The sequence below is a fragment of the Zingiber officinale genome, chromosome 1B (genome assembly GCF_018446385.1).
Source record: "Zingiber officinale cultivar Zhangliang chromosome 1B, Zo_v1.1, whole genome shotgun sequence".
Classification (NCBI taxonomy): Eukaryota; Viridiplantae; Streptophyta; class Magnoliopsida; order Zingiberales; family Zingiberaceae; genus Zingiber; species Zingiber officinale.
Genome location: NC_055986.1, coordinates 28,542,449 through 28,560,309, shown reverse-complemented (window position 1 = coordinate 28,560,309; position 17,861 = coordinate 28,542,449).

Sequence of the window (17,861 nt, the reverse complement as noted above, 5' to 3'; positions counted from 1 at the left end):
GTGCCTTCCATGGCTAGAAGGCGCCTTCGATGAACAATACGAATGCGCCTTCCAGCCTTTGAAGACACCTTCCAATAGTTGTTAGTCACGGATAGAGTTTTATCTGCAGCAGATAAAATTTATCCAATGAAAGACGCCTTGGACCTCATTGGAGGCGCCTTCAAGCTGCGGATAGAGTTTTCCAAGGGCTATAAAAAGGCCCCTGGACTTAGGGAATAATTAAGAACTTCTGTATTAACTTTCCTAGAATTCTTGAGTTGCCACATATATAAAAGGTTTCTCCGCCTTCAACGAAAGAGATCTTCTAGTGCTTTTTCAACGTCTTGGATTAACAACCACCTATGTTATAACCAAGTAAAACTCTGACTTTTTATCTACTCTTTTTTAAGTTGTTATTTCTTTTATTATTGTTATTTTTATTGTGCTACTAATCAAATCAAAAGAACGAGAAGGGGTTATTTTTTTCTGGTAAATAATTTACCCCCTCTTGTCGACCCCGCTGTACCAACAAGTGGTATCAGAGCCCAACTACTTCAGAAGAACTAACCACTGACTGAAGTACAAAGACGATGACCGGACCGAGGATTTATTTGCCGAAGTTAAAGGGAGACTTCCCGCAATGGAAATGTCGGATGGAGGTATTTTTTTTTAAAGAAAAATGATATGCTCAAGGAAAAAATCTCAATGAAAAACTCAAGGATAGACACATAAATTCATAGGGCTCACAAAAAGTGAAATGGTGGGCCATGAATTTATGTGTCTATCCTTGAGCTTTTTCTTGAGCATATCATTGCTCTTTTTTTAAAACATATTTTAAAATTCTCTTAATTATGAAATATGACTTTGTAGCCCCCACGAACCAACAAGAGCTGAGAAAGAGAAGCATTCATGGGCAAAGAAAGAATAAGCGGACTTCATAGCTAACGGACGAGTCGAATTCCATTTGATGAGCGTGCTACCTCCTCAGGAAGTCAGTAGAATCGGTGCCTATAAATTAGCAAAGGATATTTGGGAGAAGTTCTTAGAGCTACATGAAGAAATACCTGAAGTAAAGCTCGTGAGACAGGACCTGCTCCAGAACCAAATCAGCAACCTCCGGATGAAAGAAGTGTTGGAACCCCGAGGTGTTTTGATGTGATCAAACAAGTTAAGCTAGGTCCTGCGTTGTTTAACCCTTGTGTCTAAGTGTGCAGGAACTTAGGAACACAGGAAGTTGAGCGAAAGACGCGGCTAGCGAGAAGGACGGCACGGGAGAGAGCCGACGGGCTTGGTGCGTCCGAGGGACGAGGTGTCCGCGGAAGAGTACACCGGTGGACGAGAAGAACGTGCACGGCGTTCGAGGGACGAGAAACCGGGAAGGAAGGCTGCTCGAGGAGAAGGCCGGAACATGGGTTCGGGTGAGCCCTATTCCGGATGGCCGAGATCACCCAAGCTAGTGGAGCCGGAACAGAAGACTCGGACCGAGACGAGCTGAACCGAAGCGGAGCGACCAGACGGAAAAAGTCAACCAGAGTTGACTTTTGGGGTCCGGGGCGCCCGGAACCATCCGGGGCGCCCGGACCCATCCGGGGCGCCCGGAACCATCCGGGGCGCCCGGAATGAGGTTTTTGACCAGATCGAGTCAAACTCGATCTGAACGTTGGGGGATAAAGTTTTATCCCCCCAGGGCGCCCGGAACCCTTCCAGGCGCCCCGACCAAGGCTATAAATATAGCCTTGGTCCAGAAGCAATCATCAATTCAGAACAACTACTTGTAATCCAGTGCTTTCATTTGTGTTATTTCTTTCTGTGCTTTCAAACGCTGTAAGAGGCTACTCCGCCCAGAGGAGAATCAATTAGTGCGCTTTCTTTGCTTTGGATTAGCAATCCTCTGATTGCAAACCAAGTAATTCCTCTGTGTCTATTTTCTGTTTTAATTAGTCTCTGCCTTTTTAAATTACAAGTTCTTTTAAATTAGTTGAATATCCGAGAAGGGTTTTTTTTGTTTTATTTTGTAGGGCAATTCACCCCTCCCCTCTTGCCGGCCTCCAAAGGGACCAACAAGTGGTATCAGAGCAAGGCGCGCTTCAGGAGGACTAACCGCCGATCGAAGCAACAAGATGGACGGACCAAGCATCGTCCCACCAAAATTCGAGGGGAACTTCGCAGATTGGAAGCGACGTATGGAGGTATTTCTAAAAACAGATTTTGAAATTCGGTTTATTATGAAATATGGTTTTGTAGCTCCAATAGATAAAGATGGAAAAGAAAAAGAAGAGAGCGATTGAACAAAGAAGGAGCAGAATGAGTCGGTAGCAAACAGCCGTGCGGAACATCACCTGCTGAGCGTATTACCACCTCAAGAGGTCAACCGCATCGGAAACTATTTATCCGCTAAAGAACTCTGGGAGAAGTTCCTGGAACTCCACGAAGGCACGTCCGAAGCAAAGCTCGCTAAAAGGGACATCCTCCGTAACAAATTAATGAACATCCGTCTGGAGAAAGGTGAGAAAGTAGCTGGTCTACATGCAAAGGTAAAAGAACTAGTTACTGGTCTCGAAAATCTTGGTGAAACGGTAAAAAACCGGGACACTATACGCTACGCGCTCAATGCGTTTCCAAGAACTCCGGAATGGACATCAATCGTCGATGCCTACTACATTTCAAAAGACCTAGAGGTAAGTAATTTAGAAGAGTTGTTTTCTACCCTTGAATTACACGAAACTAGATGTGCAGAGATATCAAAGGACACAACCCAGACTATGGCGCTGAACGCAACCAATAAGGATGAACCCGAGTCAGACTCCGAAGACGATCAAGAAGCGTACATGGTAAGAAACTTTAAAAAGTTTTTTAGATCTAATAAATTTAAAATGCATAATAAAAAGAATCAAAAAGATAGAAGAAAGGTGCGGTGCTACCAGTGTCAGAAGGAGGGACACCTAAGGGAAGACTGCCCAGAATTTAAGAAGGTCAAAATGAAGACACCCAAGAAACACAACCTAAAAGCAACTTGGGACGACACTTCTTCATCTGAATCAGAACCTCAAGAATATGCTGGGATAGCGCTGATGGCAAGTTACGAAGGGCAAAGCTCATCAGAACCTAGCATCGATGAAGGGGGAGCGACCTCAGATGAAGGCAGCGAAGCAGGGGGAGATTCAGGCTTCAAATCTGATATGGTAAGTGAGGTATGCCTCTTACCCCCTGATCAACTTTATTCTGGCATTAAGGCAATGACTAAATCCATGTATAAATTAGAAAATGAAAATATCAAATATCAAATTAAAAAATGAAATTTTGGAAACAAAAAGAATATTAGCAAAATCATGTCTTATAGAGGGTTTTGATAAATTGAAAATTGAAAATGAAAAACTAAAAGAAGAAATAGAAAGATTGAAAAAATATAACAGTTCAAATATTTCTACTTTTAGAAATTATAGAGGTTTAAATTGGTACTATAGATTTCATCAAAGTCAAATTAGAAATATATCAAAAATCTATGTACCTAGGAAATACTTGGTTAACCCTGTAGGTAGGAACCTCTACTGGGTTCCAAAAACCTGTTTAATTTAAAATTAGACTTAGCATTTTCAGCAAGGAAATTAAACGACTAATTTCATTATGAGGCTTTGTCTAAGGAAGTGGTTGTTGCTCCAATAACCAAGAAGGCCTAGTGCCTCGCCACGACCTGGAAGCCAAGTATCGAAATGAAAAGTTTAATTGACTAACTGAAAAGGCATTAATTTAATTTACCTAATGCTTTAAAAGAGTTATTCAATTTGTGTTAGAAAATATTTAAAATTAATTTTAAAAAAAAATAATAATAATTTTTTTAAAAAAAATAAATTTTTTTAATTGACTTAGAAAATTTCTGAAAATTATTGACTTAGATATTTTTTAATTAACTTAGAAATTTTTCTATGAATATTGTCTTAGACATTTTCCTTTGAAAATTGCCTTAGAAATCTTTTATGAAACTAGATAAAAGATATTCTGAATATTGACTTAGAATTTTTTTTAACTAAATATTCTCTTTTGAAACATTGCCTTAGAAATTAATATTAATTGCCTTAGAAAGTTTTATGAAAATTCACTTAAAATTTTTTTTTACCTTAGACTTGTTTAAAGAACCCCTATTTTTAATGTGATCAAAGGGGGAGAAGAATGTTAAGTCTAGGGGGAGGTATATAAACTTTTTTATGAAATATCTTTGGACTTAATTGCAAATAAATTATTTTTATTGCATCTGTTTTTCCCTAGCTTAACTTGGGTTGCTCACATCAAAAAGGGGGAGATTGTTGGAACCCCGAGGTGTTTTGATGTGATCAAACAAGTTAAGCTAGGTCCTGCGTTGTTTAACCCTTGTGTCTAAGTGTGCAGGAACTTAGGAACACAGGAAGTCGAGCGGAAGACGCGGCTAGCGAGAAGGACGGCACGGGAGAGAGTCGTCCGAGGGACGAGGTGTCCGCGGAAGAACGCTCGAGGGACGAGAAACCGGGAAGGAAGGCTGCTCGAGGAGAAGGCCGGAACATGGGTTCGGGTGAGCCCTATTCCGGATGGCCGAGATCACCCAAGCTAGTGGAGCCGGAATAGAAGACCCGGACTGAGACGAGCTGAACCGAAGCGGAGCGACCAGACGGAAAAAGTCAACTAGAGTTGACTTTTGGGGTCCGGGGCGCCCGGAACCATCCGGGGCGCTTGGAATGAGGTTTTTGACAAGATCGAGTCAAACTCGATTTGAACGTTGGGGGATAAAGTTTTATCCTCCCAGGGCGCCCGGAACCCTTCCAGGCGCCCCGACCAAGGCTATAAATATAGCCTTGGTCCAGAAGCAATCATCAATTCAGAACAACTACTTGTAATCCAGTGCTTTCATTTGTGTTATTTCTTTCTGTGCTTTCAAACGCTGTAAGAGGCTACTCCGCCTAGAGGAGAATCAATTAGTGCGTTTTCTTTGCCTTGGATTAGCAATCCTCTGATTGCAAACCAAGTAATTCCTCTGTGTCTATTTTCTGTTTTAATTAGTCTCTGCCTTTTTTAATTACAAGTTCTTTTAAATTAGTTGAATATCCGAGAAGGGTTTTTTTTGTTTTATTTTGTAGGGCAATTCACCCCTCCCCTCTTGCCGGCCTCCAAAGGGACCAACAAGAAGGAGAGTCAGTAGCACAACTGCACGCTAAGCTAAAGGAGTTAATAATCGGACTTACGAATCTTGGAGAACAAGTAACAAATCGAGATTAGTTAAGGTATGCCTTAAATACATTCCCAAGAATACCTAAATGGACATCTATAGTAGACTTCTATTATATTTCCAAAGATCTCAAGGTAAGTACATTAGAAAATCTTTTTTCCACTTTTGAATTACATGAGTCTCGGTGTGTAGGACAAAGAAAGGAACCAAGTCAGAACCTAGCACTGCAAGCCTAGAAGGGCGGACCAGATTCAGACTCCGAAGCATCCATCGACGTAGATGAAGTGGCATTACTGGTAAGAAAATTTAATAGATTTATTAAATCTAATAAATTCAAGTCGTATACGAAAAAGGACTTTCGGAGCAAAAGGAAAATTTGATGCTACAATTGCCAATAAGAAGGTCACATCAAGGACGACTATCCCAAACTAAAAAAGGAGAAAGACAAGGGCAAAAGACTAACAAGATCGAAACTCAAGAATTTAAAGGCAACATGGGATGAATCTTTATCCTCTGAGTCTGAGATCAAGGCCTACGCGGGACTAGCCCTGCTGGTCAGCCACTAAGAAGAAGATGAAAGCAGTTCAAAGATGAGCATTGATGAAGGGGGAGGATCTTCAGAAGCGGGCTACGATGAAGGGGGATTATCAGAACACGAGGTAAAATACGTGCATTGCCTCCTGAAAAGTTATTTCAATTTATTAAGGTACTCTCCAAGAATTTAGTAAAACTAGAAAGAGAAAATACTAAGATAAAATTAACCTTAGCTAATTCATGCCCCATAATAATGTATGATAATTTAATAATAGAAAATGATAAATTGAAAACACAAATAGAAAACTAGAAAATGACTATACATGTTTGAAGTTAAATAGTTATCAAAAATTAAAATTTATAAATTATAGTAGAATCAACTGGTATATTAGAAATCACTAGGGATAGATCAGGAAAATCCCTAGAAGTTATATACCTCCAAAATTTTTAATAAATCTAGTAGGTAAGAAACTATATTGAATTCCAAAGTCTTTTTTAGATTAAAATTTATTTTTAAAATTATCTCAATTAAAAAATATTTTTTCTGTTTATTTTCTGAGTTAATTTTTTTATATACTATTTGATGATTTAATCTACAAATAGAAATTTTTCAATTTTTTTTTTTACTATTGAGTAATTTTTTTTAAAAAAGAATACTTTAAAATTTAAAATATTTTACAAACTTAAAATTTAAAAATATTATTTTTTTGATAAAATATAATATTATCAGTTAAAAAAATTTAAAATTTAAAATTCAAAATAAATAGAAATTTGAAAACTTTTTTTTATCATTAAACTAAGATTTCTTGTTATGTATCCCTAGAATTTTCTGAAAATATATCAGCTTATTGAAAATTCTTGTAATGTACCCTTAGAAATTTATATAAAAAATTTCTACCTATTTATGTTATTTTCCTTTTGTGATATGATTAAATGGGGAGAAATATGTACAAGGTAAGGGGAGTAAGGACATTCTTTTGTTTTTACGAAGTTTACAATTTTTATTAACTCGTTTAATTGCCATAATTTTTATCCTTGTATTTATTTTTGCAATTAGCTTGTTTAATTTATTTCTTTACTATATTATTGCATTTTAAACCTTAACTTGAACTTGGATTGATACACATCAAAAAGGAGAAAATTATTAGTACCCTGAGATAGTTTTAATGTGGTCAACTAAGTTCAGTTAGATTTTGTTGTGTTTGATTCTTGTGTCTAAGTGTGCAGGAGCTTAGGAATATAAAAAGTCGAGCGGAAAACACAGCTAGTTAGAAGGATGACACAGGAAGGGAGTCGATGGGCTCGGTGTATCCAATGGACGAGATGCTATGGAATAGTACATCGGCAGATGAGAAGGACACGCGCGACGGTCCGAGGGATGAGAAGCCAGGGAGGAAGGCTGCTCGAGGAGAAGGTTGGAGTTGGGTTCGGGTGAGCTCAACTCTGGTTAGCCGAAACATCACCCATATGAAGAGATCAGTAAAGGAGCTGATATGCCGTATAGAAGGCGCATTCCATGGCTGAAAGGCGTCTTCGATGAACAGTACGAAGGCGCCTTCCAATAACCGTTAGCCGCGGATAGAGTTTTATCCTCAGCGGATAAAACTTATTTGATGGAAGGCGCCTTGGAGCACATTGGAGGCGCCTTCAAGTTGCGAATAGAGTTTTCCAACGGCTATAAAAGACTCCTGGACTTAGGAAATAATTAACAACTTTTGTATTAACTTTCCTAGTAATTCTTGAGCTGTCAACATGTGTAAAAGACTTCTCCGCCTTCAATGAAGGTGATCTTCTAGTGCTTTTTCAATGTCTTGGATTAACAACCACCTAGGTTGTAACCAAGTAAAACTCTGGCCCTTTGATCTGCGCTGCCGCATGCTTTCGGCATTGACCTAGCCCCCAATCTGCATTTGCATGCGCTTTTGATGCGATCCAACCTCCTCCGAGTCACCGCAGTGTGCACCTCGTTATTGTTTTTTGGCCTTCTAGCCGATATGGTGTTTCGGCTTTAGCGTTGTTATTATGTTCCGACCTTTGAGCCGAGATTATGTTCCGGTCTTCGCGCTATTGTCTTATGCTAGCCTGTGTCATGTTCTGGCCTATGTGCCATTATCTTATCCTGGCTTGCGTGTCGCTATCATATTTTGGCCTGCGTGCCACCTTCTAGGCCCATGCTGTGGGGATCTTACGGTTGGATAGAAGGGATGATTAGATAGCTAGGTCACCCCCCCGTGCGCAAGTTCCCTTTCTTCTCTACACGGTTAGTTTGCACAAATGGAAATGAAACTAAAACAATGAAAGCAATAAGTAAGAACACAAATGCTAACATGATTCCTTTACGTGGTTTGGAGATTGTTTGCTCCTACCCAACGGTGTGTCTTTGATGTGGACGAACCCTTGATCCTTCAGTGTATCAATCCCCGACAATCTTCGTCTAGAGCTTTTTCCTTCTCAGTGGAGCAAACCTCTCACAAAGGTCTCTTCCTCTTTACAAGATGAAACTTAGGATTGGAGAGAAAGAGAAGACTTGGAAGCTTTGGGCAAAGACTTAGGGGTTATTCAACAAGCATGAGTAACCTCCTTCATGCTTCAAAACTACTTATAAATAAGAGGAGAGAGTTGATCATCATATCAACTCATCTCGGCATTAGTCGACTGACACTTCCATCAGTCAACTAGTGCAACCGTTGGACATACCCAACTACTACTTGGCAGAATCAGGGTTTCTACCAACAGTCACTTACCAGTCGATTGGTAAAAGTACCAGTCAACTGGTCGTTGCTGACTGAGTGAACAGAATGCTTCTGTTCTCTCCCAGTCGACTGCTCAGTCTATTGGACTAGTCGACTGTCACTTCCAGCAGTCAACTGGTCCCGGTTACATACTTACACTCATCCTCTCCGGAGTCGCACTTTGAAGTCCTCTTCCTCGGCCTTCATCTTTCAGATGCACCTAAGCCCGTGACTCCTCTTTATGCATTCTTCGTGTTTCCTTGAAGTCGACTTCCCTCGGCTCCACTCCGTTGCTCCTTGTCCGGCGGTCCCTTGGATGTTTCCACATAATCCTTCACCGACTCAAGGATCCAAGCCTTTGGATGAGCTTCCCAAGCTTAGTTGTACCAAGCTCCTCATGTGTGTTTCTGTTAGGATGTATACTAAAAGCCTAGCTTTTGGTATAAACATTTATCTAGTAATAAGAATCACATTGGTCAAATGTCTATATTTATGATAAATGTAATTGTTCAATTAATTTATATTGTAGATAACATGGTGTGTGATGTCACACACAGAAGATCATATTATCGGTTCCTTATAAATTATAAACAGTAGCTCACGACCAAGATGGAAAGGAACAAACCATTGGAAGGTCGTAGTGTAATTAAGTATTAGTTTATCTTAACTATATAATTGCACTAGTACACTTAGAGTGTATTGAGTAGGACCATTTGAGGTCTTTCTTTTATACTGACTTTATAAAGGAACAAAGACCTCAGTTATTATGGAAGTGTGTGCTCTTAATCCTAATATAATAACAAGCACATATATTTGATATTTATTTCTTTAATTTATCAATGGGTGAGATTTAGTTCGATAAAGCAATAAGCCCGATAAGTTGGGAAATGATATCACTTATAGTGTGTGTTGTTGATTATAGAAGGAAACTGTGTCCTAGTGATCTAGGTTGAGAATGTCCCCAAGAGGAGCTCATAAGGATTGTCATGTTAAACCCTGCAGGTGGACTTAGTCCGACATGACGATGAAGTTGAGTGGTACTACTCTTGGAGCTAGATATTAATTAAGTGAGTTGTCAGTAACTTACTTAATTAGTGGACATTTGTTATCTTAAACACAGGGAGACTAACACACTCATAATAAGAAGGAGCCCAAAATGTAATTTGGGATTGGTGCGGTAGTTCAATAATAGTTCTCTAGTGGAATGAATTATTATTGATAAAATTAAGTTGTGTGTTCGGGGCGAACACGGGATGCTTAATTTTATCGGGAGACCAAAACCAATTCCTCCTCTCGGTCCCTATCGTAGCCTCTTAATTATAGAGTACTATACCCACCTATACCCACCTTCTTACCCATCCCATAGGGGCCGGCCAAGCTAGCTTGGAGACCAAGCTAGGGCCGACCAAAGTTTGGTTCATGGGTGCTTCAAGGTGGGCGGCCCTAGCTTGGGTTCAAGCTTGGTGTGGCCGGCCCAAATTAAAATAAAAGGATTTTTATTTTTAAAATTTTTCTTATGTGGATAACATGATTTAAAAGAGAGTTTAAAAATTTAAATCTTTCCTTTTATAAGATTCTACAAAAGATTAAGAGAAGAGCTAAATCTCTTTCCTTATTTGTAGATTAAAAGGTTGATTTTAATTTTGGTAAAAATTTTCCTTTTAACCATGTTCATGATTTAAAAGAAAGTTTAAAAATTAATAATTCTCTTTTATTAGTTTCTACAAAAGATTAAGAAAAGATTTGATATCTTTCCTTATTTGTAAATTGAAAGGAGATTTTAATTTTTGAGATAACTTTCCGGAAATTATCCACATGTTTAAAGAAAGATTTAATTTATAAAATTTCCTTTTAACCAATCATGAAGGGATAAAAATTATTGGAGAAATTTTTTATAAAATTTCCGGAAGCAAATAAGGAAGTTTTAATTTGTGTTTAAAATTTTTATTTGCTTGGAAATTTGGTTTGGCCGGCCATTATAATAATGAGAAGAAAAATTATTTTTAATTAAATAAAATTTTCTTTTTCATGGTAAAGGAATTAAGGAAGTTTTTATTAAATTTTCCTTATTTGCCAAGACCAAGGATTATAAAAGAGGAGGTAGAGGAGCCTTCAAGGAAGAACAACCTCTATTCTTTTCCTCCCTCTCTTCCTTGGTTTTGGTGGCTGGCCCTATTTCTCTCCTCTCCTCTTGTTGGCCGAAACCTATCTTCTTGGTGGAGCTTTTGTTTTTGGCCGGATCAAGGAAGGAGAAGAAGAAGAGAAAGCAAGCCTCGTCTCTAGCATCCCTTGGAGCATTGGTAGTGGCCAAAATTCTTCATCCTTGAAGAAATTTATTGTGGCCGAAATCTAGAAGAAAGAAGGAAGGTGGAAAGGTGGTTCTCATCTCGGAAGATCGTTGCCCACACAACGTCCGAGGTTAGAAGAGGAATACGGTAGAAGATCAAGAGGTCTTTCTAAAAGGTATAACTAGTATTTTTCCTTTCCACATCATACTAGTTATTTTTGGAAATAATACCAAATACAAGAGGCATGCGATTCTAGTATTTCGAATTTATTTTCGATGTTGTGTTCTTTTGTTTTTCTTTTCCTTGTGATTTGATTGTTCTTTTCGGTTGACCTAAAGTTATTTAAGGAAATTAAATATTAGTTTTCCTTAAAAGGCTTTGTCTAGTCGATGGTGGTTGCTCCCATATCCAAGAAGGCTATGTGCCTCGCCACGTCAGTACTGGAAGCCAATTTTGGAAATTAATATTTAATAGAATTAATAACCTAGGTGATTTGGATCGAAAGTGTTAAGTTCCGTAGGAATCCAAGTCTAAACCTAAAAGAACAAATAAATTAAACTTTGGATCAAACGTGTTAAGTTCCGCAGGCGATCCAAGTTTAATTTAAAAGAACACATGGTAGCTAGGAAAAAGGTTCAGACCTTTGTACAAAATTTTTATACAGTGAAATCATTAGATTTTCCGAGTAGCAACTAACAGTTTCACCAAGTCCTGCATGACTCAAACACACATATCAAACCAATATGAAATCCTAACTTAAACTCTTTGACACACACATCAAAACCATGATCGTATCGATCAAACCTAAGTCGATTGCACCAACAATCTCCCCCTTTTTGATGTGTGGCAATATGTTTAAGTTAGACACAAATAATAACTTTGAAAATTACTAGCAATATGTAAACATGAAGCATAAAGCCCAAGCTTCCCCTTAACATATGCTCTCAACCTTAATTTTCAAGTTTTGCACACAAGTAGGTTTCTAACTTAAACCTACCCATTTCTCCCCCTTTGATACCATAAAAAAGATTGTACCAAACAATCATGCATACCATTACATCAAATGTAGACTAAATGAACCACAACTAGCTTCTGAAAATGCTGGAAAACATGTACCAGTTGACTGCAAACTGTTGTAGCCGACTGACACTTACTAATCTAAATTTCAACATTCTGAAGTCAACTTCAGAAATGCATAAAAAATTCTAGAAAATTTGAAAAATTATGAAATTTTGAAAACATATTTATTTTAAGGTCCTCTAACTAGGGAAAATATATTTTCATGAAAAGTCAATGTATTTTTAAAATTTTGACCCAAAATCAAAAACTTTGAAAACATGAAATTGTGTATCAATTTGAAACCTAGTTTTGCAAGCATATGTTTCAAAATAGCTATACCACGATAAATAAAACATAGAAATGTTTTCAAAGCATTTAAAATATCCAACTATGATCTATGAGAAAGATGTCTATTAATTAAATATTTATTTTCCCCATAGTTGGTCTATGATCACTAAAAATTGATACATTTCATAACTCATCAAAATGCCATAAACATAAGTGAATTATTTGTATCATCCTATCACCTCACATCTATGTTTAGAAAATAATGCAAGTAATTGTGAGATGAAATAAAGGTAATATCTACTTAGCCCTTTTTATCATGACTTTCTATCAAGACTAAGTGCTCCCCTTTTTGGTCTCAAGTCAACCATATATAAAAAATGGAATTATGACTTCCATGGCTGACTTGACCCAAAATCCTCTAACCCTTGAGGATTGATTTTGGTACCTAATAAAGATTCTTCTTAATTGGGTTTACCAAATACTCCTTGGGAATCCATTTTCTATCTATTGTCTTTGTCTTGGGTTGCCTCCTAGCAATTAGACAATGATAGACTTTTTCATTATTGGATTCCTTATACCCTAAACCCTTTTTGTTGAAACTTGCCCTTGGGCTCCCAATAATCATGTTTAGGGTATTTGAGCCAATTTTAAATTTTCTAAGGGTTTTGGTGAGGTGTTCTACCTTTTCCCTTAAAGCGTTATTTTCTTCTTCTAAGCATGAATCATTTGAATTTGTAGAAGAAACATGTATATCATTATCCTTAGTAGTCATGAATTCTAATTTTTCCTTAAGCATGCAAATATCATGTTTCAAAGACTTATTTTCACTTTTAGCCTTAAACAAATCATCATTTGTACTTTTAATAATTTTAATTAAAACATGGGGAGGAATATTATGTGTCTCACTACCGAGAAGTCCGAATCCGAAGTTTGACCTCCCCCTTCACTTGAGCTCCCTTCTTCATCTTCACTTGAGCTCTTTCCTTCTTCATTTTTGGATGAGGTGGAGGCTACATCATCAATTCCCATTACAACAAAATGGGAAACATGGTGTTCTTCTTCCTCCGATGAAGATGGATCATCCCATATTGCTTTTAGGTTTTTGACCTTCTTCCCTTTTTCTTTTGACTTCTTCTTCTCTTCCTTCTTTCTTCTTCAAGAGAGGGCATTCATCTCTTATATGTCCTTCTCCTTATCAATTGTAACAAATGACTTTCCTTGTTATACTCTTGCATCTTCAATTTTTTCTAGCATGAGATTTGTTAGTAGAAAAAGTTTTAAATGATTTTCTCATCTTCCTTACCATATATGCCTCTTGATCGCTATCCATTGAGGCACTTGACTCCTCAGAATCGGATGATGAAAATTTCTTCTTCTTCCCCTTTCCCTTGTTTGCCACAAGGGCTACTCCTCTTGATCTATTGGCTTCTCCATCTAATCCTTCAATATAAGTCTCATGGAGCTCCATTGTTTAGAAGAATTCATCTAGAGACGATTTCTCTAGATCCTTTGAAATATAGAATGAGTCTACAATTGAGCTCCATGTCAAGGTTCTTGGGAAAGCATTGATAGCTTTCATCATAATGTCTCGGTTGGAGAGTTTCTCACCTACACTTGTTAGCCCACTTAAAATTTCTTTAATTTTAGCATGAAGTGAAGATACCCTTTCTCCTTTTTCAAGCTTGATATTGGTGAGTTGAGTTCGAATGAGGTCTCTTCTTGCTAATTTCACTTCCGATGTCCCTTCATGAAGCTCCACTAGCTTTTCCCATAATTCTCTAGCGCTTGAGTAGTTTCCAACCTTTGTTACTTCTTGTTGGGGAAGGACATTTAGTAGATGATGTATTGCGTTTGAATTCGCTAAATGTTCTTCCCTTTGCTTCTTGCTCCACCTTATTTTTTCGAGTATCTCATGTTGGTGCGATTAGCACTAACGGTCTAACTCAGATTTTGATGAATGATAAAGTAGGTTAAGTTAGTTTCATTGTGATCTAACTCTTTGACCAAGTGTGCAGGAGAAGTCCAGTTAGGTCGACGGGTCGACCGGATAGCTGACACGAAGTCTAGATAGGTCGACGGGCTGACCGGATGTTTGGCACGAAGCCCAGCTAGGTCGACAAGCCAACTAGATAGCTAGCACGAAGTCCAGACGGGTCGAAGGGACAATCGGACGTCTGGCAGGTAAGTTAAGGTAAGTCACTGGAGGGGAGTGACTGTGAGGACGTGTTCCCGGGAAGGGAACTTAGGCGCCGATCCAACTTAGAACAATTTCGGAACTCTAAGTTGAGATCTTGACTAGATTCCAGTCTCGATGGGATGAAATCTAATTAATACTCTGTTTTATTATTATAATTATGCTAACACTTTATTTTGTAGGGTAATATAATTTGTATTATGCTTGAGACTAACATATTCTTGCTGGGAGTTGAAGCTGCTGGAAAATGGGGTCCGGGCGCCTGGAAGGGATCCACGCGACCAGAGCCTCCTATATAAGGAGGGTGAGCCCTGGAGCAAAGAACAACTCACTACAACGCCATCCAACACTTGCTCTGTCGTGTTGTGCTCCTGCGACGCTGTGAAGCTTCTCTGACAACGCGTTGTTTCTTCTTTTCCTTAATTGTTGTCAGTACTTCATTTTTTAGCATTCCTATGCTTTCATTTTGTAATAACTTTTTCGAATTGCTAGTGGATTGCCCAACGAAAGCACTCGACGAGTGCGAGCCTTAGAGTAAGAGTCGACAAAGGCTCCGAACCAAATAAAACGGTTCTTGTTAGCATTGTGATTTCGTTTTTCCACTGCGTACTCATCTTTTGATCGATATTCACCCCCGACTTTCACGCTCCAACAAGTGATATCAGAGTAGGTACTGTTTTGACTTGGTGCAACCACCAATCAGACAAGGGGGGTGAGATTTTTCTTTAATTTTTTTTTTTTCAGTTTTTAGTTTTACGCTATAATCCAAACTGGTATTATTACCTTTTTGAATTTTTTTTTGTAGCAATTAAGCTGAACTGGTGCAACACTAATCCATTTTTAGATGTTGTTTGTTTAAATACCACACTACTAATCCAAGACCAAGTCTTGGGATTCCGTGTTTTCTTTGTGTCTGTGCAAGGTAAAAAATGTCTCAAATCGAAGGTTTTAGCACAGTCCGTCCCCCTCTATTCAACGGGTATGACTTTCCTTACTGGAAGAAGCGAATGAAGGTCTACTTGAAGACCGACTTTGACCAGTGGTTCAGTGTCACCATAGGCTACAAGGTGCCGGTCGTGTAACGACCCGCCTTCTACTAGCTAAGCTGTAAGGCCGATCGCTACAGTTATGCTGTGCTAACTGTGCGGAAATTCTGATCTAATTTAAATTTTAGTTGCTAACTGATAACCATTCTTGGTTCTACATGTACTGATGAATGTAATCTAAGGGATACAAGGCGTATCCTACATCCCCTATGGACTAGAAGCTGATCTGCTAAGTTTCTTAGTCAAACTGAACTTCCCAATCGATCCAGACTAAGCTGGGTCGATTGCTCTATGTTGGATCGATCCATGGATCGATCCCGACTGCTACTGTGCTCGGGTGATAATCTGGATCGATCGACTGATCGATCCAGGCTCACTAATCGATCCAGTGATCGATCCCGCGTGCTTCTGTGCACGGGACTTCATTTGGATCGATCGGCTGATCGATCCAACCTAGTCAATCGATCCAATGATCGATCAAAAACCTTTCTGTTCGCTAGGAATAGCTTGGATCGATCGACCGATCGATCCAGAGGCCTTCTGTTCGCGACAGCGTGTGACTGGATCGATCAGCTGATCGATCCAGAAGCCTTCTGTTCGCGGAATCGGCCCTCAATCGATCCGGGGATCGATTGGGGACCCCCGATCGATCCATGGATCGATCAGAGTTTCTGATTTCGCACTGAAACTCTGATTTCAGCACTATTTCGTACCTCAATCACTCCTACAAACTCTACAACAACTGGAAAACATTGTAACACTATCTACCGACATTCTAACATCATGAAAGAAGTGTTCTAAACATAATAAGGACATGATTAACTAATTCATAACGATGAACAAACTAAATTGCAAAATGCTAAATCTCTAAACAGTTCTAGTATTTAGATAAAACTTGTTAAGTTCCCTAAGATCTTCTTCCAGGTTCCATCCACACACATCTTCCCCTGCATTGACCTCCAGCCTCCACTGCTAGTCTATTTTCCTTTTACCTGTATCTGCAGTATAAGGAAAATAGTATCTGTAAGCTAAAAGCTTAGTAAGAAACCATCTACCTCACTAAAACATGCATACGATGCAAATATGATTTTAAATCATGCTGTTTGAAAGGATATGCTAAGTATACTGAATAAACTAAACATGGCATGACATATAGGCATACAATCAAGGCATATCTAAAATTGAACATGATATCAATCACATGGTATCAATGAAGAACTAAGCTGATACTAAACCTAAGCTACTGCTAGGACTGTACTGAATTCACGAACTAATTTGTGAAAGGTTGAAAACCATATACATATAGTAAGTAAAAATACTAAACATGCTGCTGATGGGCCCTGACAACTGTACTTGCTGTGCGCGCATCCCTAACTAGACCCGGGATTGCAAGTTCCGAATCTAGTAGGGTTTACTAGGTTAGCTAAACCTAGGGACGACTATAGGAGCTCAACCCAATGGATATCTAATCCAGTACAGTGCCACTGAAAAGTAAAATACTGAAATAGCTAATACTATTTTGCTGAATCTAGGTTATCTGAACCTAGAACTAGGTTGTCTGAACTTAGAGGCGACTGTGGGAGCCCACCCATTTGGACATCTAGTCTCATAAAAGCTGAAAGAGAACTGATCATGCTAATTAACATGTTCTATGGCATTTAACTAAATGGCCATTGTATCATAAGGCTGTGCTAGGCATTTTGTCGAGCATTTGACGCTCTCTAACTCTCCTCTCGATCAGGGAGACCACCTCTAGGCACCCAGCAGCGTCTAAACCCCTATCTACAGAGGATACACGTGCTCGGCCCATCTAGAGATGCTCACTAATCCCTAAATCTGTGAGAAGAGTTAAAGTACACCCTATATGCTGACAAAATTCATTAAAACTAATCTAATGCATAAAAGAAAACACGCGAGAGCTACTTATACTGCAGGTGAGGGGTTTCTTACCTTGTATGCTAGATTTCTTACAAATCTAATCGCTAGAACTTCCGGTGGAGTCGACTTCTCGGCGACTCGCTCGCGTCCACGTGTTCTACTCACGGAGGGGAACGTCCTTGTGCCCGAGATGTCACCGGAAGGCACTCCTATGGCCCTAGGGATGAAACCCTAGGCTTGCTTGGGTGTTGGCGCCGAGAGAAAGAGAGGAAGAAGGAGTTGGCGTCGGTGAGGGTTTGGAGAGGGAGAAGTTGCCGAACCAAATAAAAGAAATAACCCAAACCAACTTAAGTTTTTAATTTATATTAAGTGGGTAACTAGGCCAAACTCCAATATAAATATAAATGTTTCCCTTCTCTTTCAGCACGGCCCTGCTGGGTTCACCGGTTACTAAGGCTAACTAAAGGTTTAGCGGACCCGAGAGGTCCCGGGTTCAATTCCCGCTTAAGCCCTTTTTATTCTTCTAATTATTTTTGCTACTTCCGCTACTCGGAAAATTTCGGAAAAATATCTAATAATTCCAGAAAAATCATAGAATATTCCTAAAATAGTCTTGAGAATTTTCGGGCATTACAATCCCCCATACCTTATAAAAAGTTCATCCTCAAA